This window comes from Magnolia sinica, chromosome 4, assembly GCF_029962835.1.
Source record: "Magnolia sinica isolate HGM2019 chromosome 4, MsV1, whole genome shotgun sequence".
NCBI classification, from domain to species: domain Eukaryota; kingdom Viridiplantae; phylum Streptophyta; class Magnoliopsida; order Magnoliales; family Magnoliaceae; genus Magnolia; species Magnolia sinica.
The window spans coordinates 104453806-104464143 of record NC_080576.1 but is presented as its reverse complement, the minus strand read 5'-3'; the positions used below and the strand labels follow the sequence as shown (position 1 = coordinate 104464143).

Genomic DNA, 10338 nt, shown 5'->3' with positions numbered 1-10338 from the left:
AATGAGAATGTTTCAACGGTTCTCACTAGATCACCACTGTTTCCTCTCGTGTGGCCCACTTGAGTCCTGTATCCACCTCTTTTTGGTGGCCTGTCCTAAAATGAGCTCGCCAAACGGATAAACGGACTATATTTCCAAACATGGTGGTGGGCCCCACCCAGGAACTTCCTGCGAAAGGAAATCCGCGTCCACCGAAGCCGCGCCATTCGTGTCCTCCCCCGATGTAGGAAACGTGTATATAACAAGATTCACGAAAAGATAAGAAAAGAAAAAAACGAAAAATCCAAAACCCTAGCGACACAAAGACAACTACACCAGCCAATGGCAACGAAGCTGAGAGTGAATCTTCTAATAGATACGCAATCACGGAGGGTCCTTTTCGCAGAAGCTCGAAAAGACTTCATTGATTTTCTTTTCAGTCTCCTCACATTGCCTCTTGGCTCTGTTACAAACCTCCTCACAAAGGGACACATACGAATGGTTGGATGCATAGGAAGACTCCATGAAAGTGTCCAAAACCTAAGTAACTCTTACATACAACCCAACCAAAGCAAGAACGACCTTCTCAATCCCAAAATATCATTACCTCTACAAGCCCCAAATCCTTCTATTTTCTTACAAAATGACCCTTCAACAGCACCAACAAAGAGCACTACATATGTGCCAGTTGCAAGCCCACCTATCGACCCTATTTTACAGATTTTAATGACTTGCCGTGCCCTCATTGCTACAGGAAGATGTCAACTGAGTTAACCTACACTGGTCTCAAAAATGGATCGGACGGTGTTGGATATGTGAAAGGTGAAGTGACTTATATGGTGATGGATGATATGATGGTGACTCCCATGTCTACTTTTTCAACACTTGCTCAACTCAAGAAGTTAAATGTTAGGGATGTGAGTGTTCTTGAGGAGAATGTGGTGGAACTGGGCATGGAAGAGGTATGGTGTTTAGTTGTCCACTAGCTTTAATATTATTATCAATGTTACCTAAAACACGAAATGCCCCATGTTTTCGGTTCTGAATCAAGCGATCCCTATTACGGGTCGCTTGTGATCTAGATGGTTATTTTTATTAACGACAAGAAATATGAAGTTATGGCTCTTATATTCTTACTATCGATAAGTTATTAAATTTATATTTAGAGTATAGAGATTTATTACTCATTGATTGTGATCAAGACTATTAGACAATGCTTGATTGTCATTAACCTATTTAATAGTCTATTGCATTGACCTTGTGGGAGTTTTATGCTCTGATTGCTGGTCCCACCACACATAAAGGAGAAAGGTTGAGTAGGTTGTCAAAACTTCCAAAATGAATATGAGCATATGCTATAACCTTAACTAAAGTTATGGTCCTTGATACTGGAATGGTAGAAAGGATTCATGTAGTGGACCCCAATAGTATGATGATGATAGAGATTTATGATGTTAGCAAAACCCTTATTTTCTGGTCTAGGCATGGGCTCAAGTCAGTTTTGCCTAACCTGGTGTGACCCGACTTCATATGCATGTCTTATATCCTTTCACATGGAATGCCCCTTGTTTTTGGTTTTGAATCAAATGATCCCGATTATGGGTCATTCGCAATCTAAATGGTTGTTTTCGTTAGTTGTTATGTTTTTACTGTCGATAAGGGGTCGTTTGGATGGTGGTAAATGGGGTAAATCATTTACAACATGTGTTTGGATGCTCCCTTTTGCCTGGCTATTGAAGTGACATCACCAAGTTTTGTGGGCCCCAGCATGATGTATGTGTTGTATCCACACCGTCCACCCATTTGGTGAGATCATTTTAGGGCATGAGCCCAAAAATTAAGCAGATCCAAGTGGACCAGTTACAGAAAACAGTGCAGACAATGATGCCCACCTTTGAAACCTTCCTAGGGCCCACCATGATGTTTATTTGAGATCCAACCTGTTCATAAGTTCACAAAGACATGAACGAAGGGAAAACACAAATATCAGATTGATCAAACACTTCCGTGGCCCCCAAGAAGTTTTGAATGGTAGGCGTTCAATCATCACTATTTTCTGTGGTGGTGTTGTCCACTTGGACTTTGGATCTGCCTCATTGTTTGACTCATGCCCTAAAATGATCTCTCCAAATGGATGGACAGTGTGGATACAACGTATACATCATGGTGGGGCCCACAAAACTTGGTCATGTCACTTCAGTAGGGAGATAGCTGCTGAAGGTAGCTAATCCACATCCTTTCATTTGCTAGCAAAAAGAGAGGATTTCATTTACTAGCAAAAAGGCTCTAACGTTCTTTTTTTTTTTTTAAAAAAAAAGGGCGGGCTATAATGGAGAGACACACCTCCCTCCCTTCTTCTCTATTAGAACTCCAACGGCTCCCCCCCATCCAATGGCATCAGATCTTGCTACTGCCCCCTCATAAAAGAGCATTTGAATTCGTGGGCTACTTCTATGGCTCACCTACTGCTTGGTTTTACGTGAGGATCAGCCCTAAGCTTTAGTGAGATGGGCTTAACCTAATGATCCACTTTAAAATCCACTCTTATATGCCATTTGAATGCTATTTAATGAATTACTTCTCTAAACTATCTTAGGTGTGTGAATACACAATTATAGGATATAAACCATTTACATGCTATCCAAACAATCATTTATAACTTAAAGCCAAATTGACAGGCTGTAAATCATTTACTAGTAAATAATTAACAACTTAAAACCATTTACAGGCACCCAAACGACCCCTAAAAGAAGGAATGCTTCTTGTTTTTTGTTTTGAATCAATCGATCCCAATTATGGGTCATTTGCAATCTAGATGGTTATTTTTATTAGTTGTCATGTTTTTACTGTCGATTAAATTATCCAAATTTATATTTACAATATATAGATCTATATCTCGTTGATGTTAATTGTAATCAACCTATCTAATAGACTATTCGGTAGCACTTGATTTTCATCAACCTATGTCATAACCTATTACATTGCGCCTTTGGGAGTTTAATGCTCTCATTGCCGGTCCCCACCACGTATAAAGGAGAATCAAACTTATAACTTCCCATGTGAATTTAAACAATATGACATTCCCGCGTTAACTAAAGTCATAGCCCTTGATAGAGTGGAATGGTAGAAAATGATTCATGTAGCTGACCCCAATGGGTTGGGATAAGGCTTAGATGATGATGATAGAGATTTATGATGTTAGCAAAAACCCTTATTTATGTAGTTATCTTATAATACTAAGCATGGAGGTGTATAATAATAACATTCATCATTTTATATAGATAAAGTGCAATATGAGTTGATATATAACATTATATTACATACACAATGCATAAATTGGAGTGACACACATGATCCTACTCCTAGTTTACCACCTAGCAAAGGAATTTGTGTACTGCATACCCATTCCTATATGGTGTACTGAAGGACCCACAATTCAAATAATCTTGGTATTAGCTTTTCATAAAATTACTCAAGAAACCTGATTTGACCATATAGAGCCTTGACTAGTTGAAATTTCCAAAAGGCACTTTTCGGAGAGCTGGAATAAGGGTGGCTCGACCTGACTTTGGTCCATACTTGGACCTATTAGCTTGGCCTCTGGGCTAGGCTTGGGCCTAGCACACATTACCCAATCAATTTTTCTGTGCACGCATAGGCTCAAGTCATTTTAGACTAACCAGGCCTGACCCGACGTCATAGGTTCGTCTTATATCCTACAAATATGCCACTTTAATATCATTTAAGCAACCCATGAATCTTGAATGTAGATGGTTGGTTTGTCTTATATCCTACAAATATGCCACTTTAATATCAATTAAGCAACCCATGAATCTTGAATGTTGACGGTTGATTTCATTCCTCTTATCTATTTCTTACTTACTGTGTGGCTTACTTGATTAATGGATAGAGCAAGAACATTCAAGTGGAAAAAGGGATTTTTATCAATTTCTGGACTGAGCAGGCTCAACTAATTTTTCAGGCTCATGCCGGGCTTGGCCTGGTCCATTGTTCACCCCTAAAATGAAATGAGAAAAGTGTCATCATTTATTTTTTCTAGAGATTTCTGAACTGTCCACTAGGTGCCCTCACAATGACAATCAAATGAATGGAAAATCATCAGGTTGGCCACACCATAAAAAACAGAGCACACCACAAAAGAATTCCAAACTCATGGGTAGCCCACCTGATGATAAGATCAGCCATGTTTTTGTTTTTGCTTGTATGGTCGTACACCGGGGTGCACTTTATATATATATATATATATATGATGATGATGATGATGATGATGATAGGGTATCCCTGCCCCTTTTGAAGGGGAGGCTATTCCTTGCGGATGCACTTAATCACCTGCAAGCCACGTGCATCGGGTAAAGCACGGGGAGGGGAAATTGGGGTGCACTTATTGGACATGATGTTGAAAACACACCTGGTTAGCTCCCTGTGCTCTACTTCATCACTTTAAAAAGATGAAGACATTGTTCATTTCACCCCGATAAGGAGTGAGGGAGGTCTCTTACAGGCACGTGGAATTGCTCCTTTTTAAAATGTTTACAAGTGGGGTGAAAAGCTGTAACTCACAGCTTCTAACTAACTAGTGAAATTTCCCCAAACACTACCTGTAAATGAGTTACCTCTAAATACTTTACAACTAAGAGTAGTTAAAAGCATCAAATGACCCTTCAGTGTAGGAATTGCTTGGCAAGGTTATATTTCTGGAGGAATTTGGCAGTAAAGATACCCTTCTCCAATTGTTTGTTTCTTTATAGGTATGCTATTTGTCTCCATTTTTGCATGGCTTGAAAATCGCTCTCATCTTTGTATCTCAACTGTGATTGTTCCAGTCGAATTTGGAACCCCAGAGCTTTTATTTTTTAGCCATCCATTTAGACAATTAATTTCATTCAATCAGCTCACATAGACAATGTGACCTGCTATTTTGTTGATCTAGATAGTAATACATCTGTGCTGTGTACGTGTATGGCGTACACCACCATTTTGAAACTATAGTTCACATAATCAATAGATGTCTCATTTTCTATTCACTGTTTTGTTGACTAGGGATTGGCTTTGTTAAAGGCTTCCTTACTGTCCAAGACAGTGCTCACCGATGTATTCCTTTCAAAGGTAGTGAAGGAGGAGAAAACTGATCATTGATGGATCCACTGTTGCAGAACACATGTTTGGAGGGTTCAGATCAGTTATTAGGAGCTATGCTAGAAATTCGTAGTTACCATCTAGCAGAATTTTATGCCTTATTTACGTAGCTTATATATTGCTTTGAACACTAACAATAATATCAAATGCCTAGAAATGAGGGAGACTCACTGAAGGTGGTTAATGCCAGCAAGAATGTCTAGAGCCAACATGGGAGGAATGGAATTTGGTCAACAATTGCAGGTGCTTGCTTAGAAGACTCACAGAATGGGAATTCTCATGCTTATGCTTATAGGGAAGGTAATGCTGCTGCGGACTCTCTCTTGGGTAGGGCCACCGACAATGGGACATCTAGCTCCCGTCAAACTTCATTCTCTCTCTTCAGGCTCCATTTCATATTTCATGGCCTGTTTGATTTTCCACGTCAATGGTAAATACTTTGTAAATGGGTAATAATTATTTACTAAAGTAATTACTGCATAATTTGAGCATCACTGGGTCCCAATGCAGATAATGACCGCTAAAACTGAGAATGGTGTGAAATGTGGGGTTCACTGTGATGTATGTGGCTTATCCACACCGTCCATCCTTTATGCCAGCTGAAATTAGGGCATGGCCCCAAAAATGAGGCAGATTCAAAGCTCGAGTGGACAACGCCACAGGAAATTGTGGAAATCGAATGCTACTGTTAAAAACTTCTTGGGGCCTAGAAGTTTTGGATCAAGCTGTTATTTGTGTTTTCCACTTGTCCATGCCCATGTGGCCTCATGAACAAGTTAGATGACAAATAAACAACAAGTTATTTGTGCTTTCCCTTTTTTTAATGTCTTTGTTAACTTATGAACGGGTTTTTAATGTCTTTGTTAACTTGTGAACTGGTTGGATCTCAAATAAACATCACGATGGACCTTCGGAAGGTTTCAATGGTGGATGTCACTCTCTCCACTGTTTTTTGTAGTGGGGTCCACTACAGCTTTGTATCTGCCTCATTCTTTGACTCATGCACTAAAATAATCTCTCCAAATGGATGGACGGTGTGGATACAACACATACATCATGGTGGGACCAGAGAACTTGGTGACGTCAGTAGCAGGCTCGCGACTCAACCTGTCAGTAGCTAATTCGCGTCCTCCTCCACCGATTTAGGAAACGTGTGTGACAAGATTCATGAAAAGATAAGAAAAGAAAATAAAAGGAAAAATCCAAAACCCTAGCGACCCAAAGACAGCAGCAGCAGCCAATGGCAACGAAGCTGAGCGTGAATCTTCTAATAGACGAGCAATCCCGTAAAGTACTATTCGCAGAAGCTGGAAAAGACTTCATTGATTTTCTTTTCAGTCTCCTCAAATTGCCTCTTGGTTCTATTACAAGCCTCCTCACAAAGAAACACATACGAATGGTTGCATGCATAGGAAGACTCCATGAAAGTGTCCAAAACCTAAGAAGTAATTCTTATATAAAACAGAACAAAAGCAAGAACGATCTTCTCAATCCCCAAATATCATTACCTCTAATTACCCGAAATCCAAATCCTCCTATTTTCTTAAAAAATGACCCTTCAATACAAAAAAGAAAAAAGAAAAAAGAAAAAAAAAAGTACTACTCATGCGCCACTTGCAGCCGCATCGCTCAACGCTATTTTACTGATTTGAATGGGCTGCTGTGCCCTGATTGCAACAGGAAGATGTCAAATAAGTTAACCTACGTTGGTCTCGAAAATGTAAGGACGAGATTGGACGGTGGTGGACATGTGAAAGGTGAAATTACTTATATGGTAATGGATGATTTGACGGTGACTCCCATGTCTACTTTTTCAACACTTGCTTAACTCATGAAGTCAAATGTTAGGGATGTGAGTGCTGTTGAAGAGAAGGTGGTTGAAGTGGGCATTGAAGAGGTATGGTGTTTAGTTGTCCACTTGCATGAAGATTATTGTCAATGTTATTACTAAAGTAGGTAGCTGATTAGGTGAGACCCCGGATACACTTTTGAGGTGGGTGGGATCTTTGACTGTGGGCCCCGCTGTGATGTATGTGCCTTAAATCCACACTGTCCAAACATTTTAAAAGCTCATTTTAGGGCATGACCCCAAAAATGAAGTTGACTGAAATCTTAGGTGGACAAAACCACAGGAAACAGTCGTGATTGAATCCCCACCATTAAAAACTTTATGAATTCCACTGGAATGTTTATTTGCCATCCAACCTGGGTCACAAACACCTAGATGAAGAGACCACAAATATCATCTTGATCCAAAGCTTTGGTGGCCCACAAGAAATTTTTAATGTTCAATCACCACTGTTTCCTGTACTATGGTCCTAAAATGAGCTTTCAAAAATAGCTGGACAGTGTGGATTAAAGGCACATACATCACAGTGGGCCCCACAGTCAAAGGGTCCCACCCACCTTGGTGGATCCGGGGTCTCACCTAATCTGCTGCCTCTCAATTAACAGTGCCAAATTATATCAATTGTACAATCTTAACCTCGGACACATGAGTACCTGTTTGTTGAAATAGGACCATTGAATATTTTCAGTTTTTAACTGTCCAATAAATGTCCACTAATCCGATGATCAGCTAATAAAACAAGTGTGACTTTCATGACACTTTAGGACCCACATATTGGCTCACCAGTTGAAAATCTGGGCCAATCCCAACCCCAGGTAATGGACCTTGTTCAATTTGCTATAATTCCAGACAAACCACCTTACACGTGCAGAGGTGGACCACACGTGTAAACCCAACCGGGCGTGTGCCACTCAGATGATGGGTGGCCTGCCCTATAGGACATGCACCGATGGCACTCTCCAATGAGCATACTGGATCCCATTTGGGCTACCGGCCATGATTGTTGGCCTGGTGACTCATCCACCACATACATCATGTGTCCCATGCGTGTGAGGTAATCCATACCGCCCAATTTATGGGGCCCAAGTTGGACGGTGCATGGCCCAAAAATCGCACCAGTTGATTGATTTAACCATCCAACTGGCGGTCATGGGATGGCTAAAAATATTACGGTCAACTATATATATATATATAAGGGAGAATTCGGATGGCTATGATCGTCTCTTCAATGTGATCTTAGGGATATGCACCATCTCACTGGGCCTGTCACTACTCAAGATAGTCTAGATTGCGAATCAGTTCATCGCTTCCCGATCACGGAAGGCTAGAATTGCATGATATTTCACTACCGTTTATCAGATGTGAAACCACTGGCATCTCCACCATGCGTGGATGCCTTGTTGTCAGCAGAGCGTAATCCGTGTACTGATTGAGCAATCTGAGCCGTCCATTTTTTGTTTGTTGAAACTGGACTACGACATACAAAGCCGTTCCACATTCAAGTCAAACAAGGATCAAGATCAGTGGCAAGGATGCTCCAATCAAATATAACTCTAATGCATGGTCTATTCACGAAATTAAATCAGTATGTATGGATTAATAAACCATGGGACCCTTTTGCCGTAATCCCACGGTGCAGATCTCTCGGTTGAGGATCCTACAAATGCTAGAACGAGTTGTGTGAGAGATCTAAAAGATGAATAGCTATACCAAGGTGAACTAGGTAGAGATCCCAGCCATGTATGTAGCTGGTGAGGCTTAATGCAACTACACACAGTCCTGACATCCAAGCTGGCGGATTCATCCTTCTACAACTGGCTGCTAAATTCCAACTTGTCAAGTGTATGCCTCATCCAACCTTTCCAATTGGTGGGACCCATCATCATGATCACCCTCTGAAAAAAGCATGGTTCACAAACTCGAAAACTCACACAAGACCTGGTCGGTTGGGTCGACTCAAAGATTCGATTCAACTTGAATTGGTATTTAATAATTAAATTACAAATATGATTTTGCTAATAGTAAGCAGCTAGTTATAACAGTTGAGTTTAAAAATAGGCAAGGCAAGCAAAATCAGCAAAGCAGTGGTTGGTGGCGGACACTGTTGCCTTTACTGCCAACTGCTCGTAATATTTTTTTCATTTAAAAATGCATCAACTTCAGTGAGTGGGTTTGAGTCGTGTCAAGACCAAGTGGGAAAGACAACTTGATGAGTCATGCCGAGTCTGAACCGAGTCGAGCTCACCAGGCACTTTCACAGTAATTCAGCTTAATTTGTGGCTGAGTTGAGTTTACTTGGCCAAGTTTTGAGTCGAATCAACAAGTTTTAGAAAAGTGGCAAAAATTAGCCACATCCACTTAGCAGGTGGACAACACTTGTATTTTGATGTTTATCAGACGCTTGCACATTGTTTTCTATGGTGTGACTGTGACCCATTCGGTGAGTGGATGGGTGGATTTTTGCACAAGACAATCCTCATGGTGGGATGCTAACCTATTGGAAGGGCTGGATGTTGCATGCACATGATAGGTTGCAAGTAATTCACTGGGTGGCTGCATAGTTATAAAAAAAAAATCTCATTCTCACAATTTTCTTAGCCTAGGATTTCTCAAGAGATTTTCAAATTTTGAGGTTTTTCACAGGATATTATCAGGAAAATCTCGCCGAAAACATAAATAAATATCGTAAACAAAGAAATCAATTTAAAATTAAATATATATTTAACAAAATCCTTGAGGTTTTTACCATTTTTGGACTTAATATCAAGATAAAAATGCAATATGTTATGATCCACTGACATTTTGATAATCTAACGATAATAATGTAATAATATCATTTAGTGTAATTGCAAGATTTTGAAAATGTCGCGATATTTGTCACATGGGGCAGCTGGCAATTTATAGTCCACCTGGCAAATGGTTGGACTTGAGACATTCTGTCCAGCTGGTCATGCGATTAAGTAGGCAGGAGGAGCTGGAACAGAACTCTTCAGTTCAGTGAATTACAACAAACATAAAAAGGCAAACCGGCATTCAGTTTTCGCAGGGTATACCAAACCCAGATGTGCAACTAACCAAAACTCACCTAGTTGCACAACGATTAGGTTCCTGGCCTTGTTGGGATTTTTAGCCCACAGGTGACCACTCAACTGATCATCATCCAACTAGGTGAGGTTTTTATTACCAGTCATGCAACTGGGCCATGCATGCCCCATTCAGAATTTTTTCCTTTCATACACTTCTAAATCAGGGAAAATTGGGAACCAGAAAGTGAAGCAATGGAGACTTACCTGTGGGTTGCGGAAATGAAACATGGCAGCTTTCCTATCAAACATCAGCCCTCAGATGTAATA

At 40.3% G+C, this 10338-nt stretch overlaps 1 long non-coding RNA gene across 1 annotated transcript; it reads left to right on the top strand.

Moving 5' to 3' along the window:
- The first annotated feature begins 276 nt into the window (after positions 1 to 276).
- Positions 277 to 5619, top strand: LOC131244625 (uncharacterized). Its single transcript, XR_009170429.1, has 2 exons — positions 277 to 941; positions 5041 to 5619. It is a non-coding gene; the product is annotated as an uncharacterized LOC131244625 (long non-coding RNA).
- Positions 5620 to 10338: the final 4719 nt, after the last annotated feature.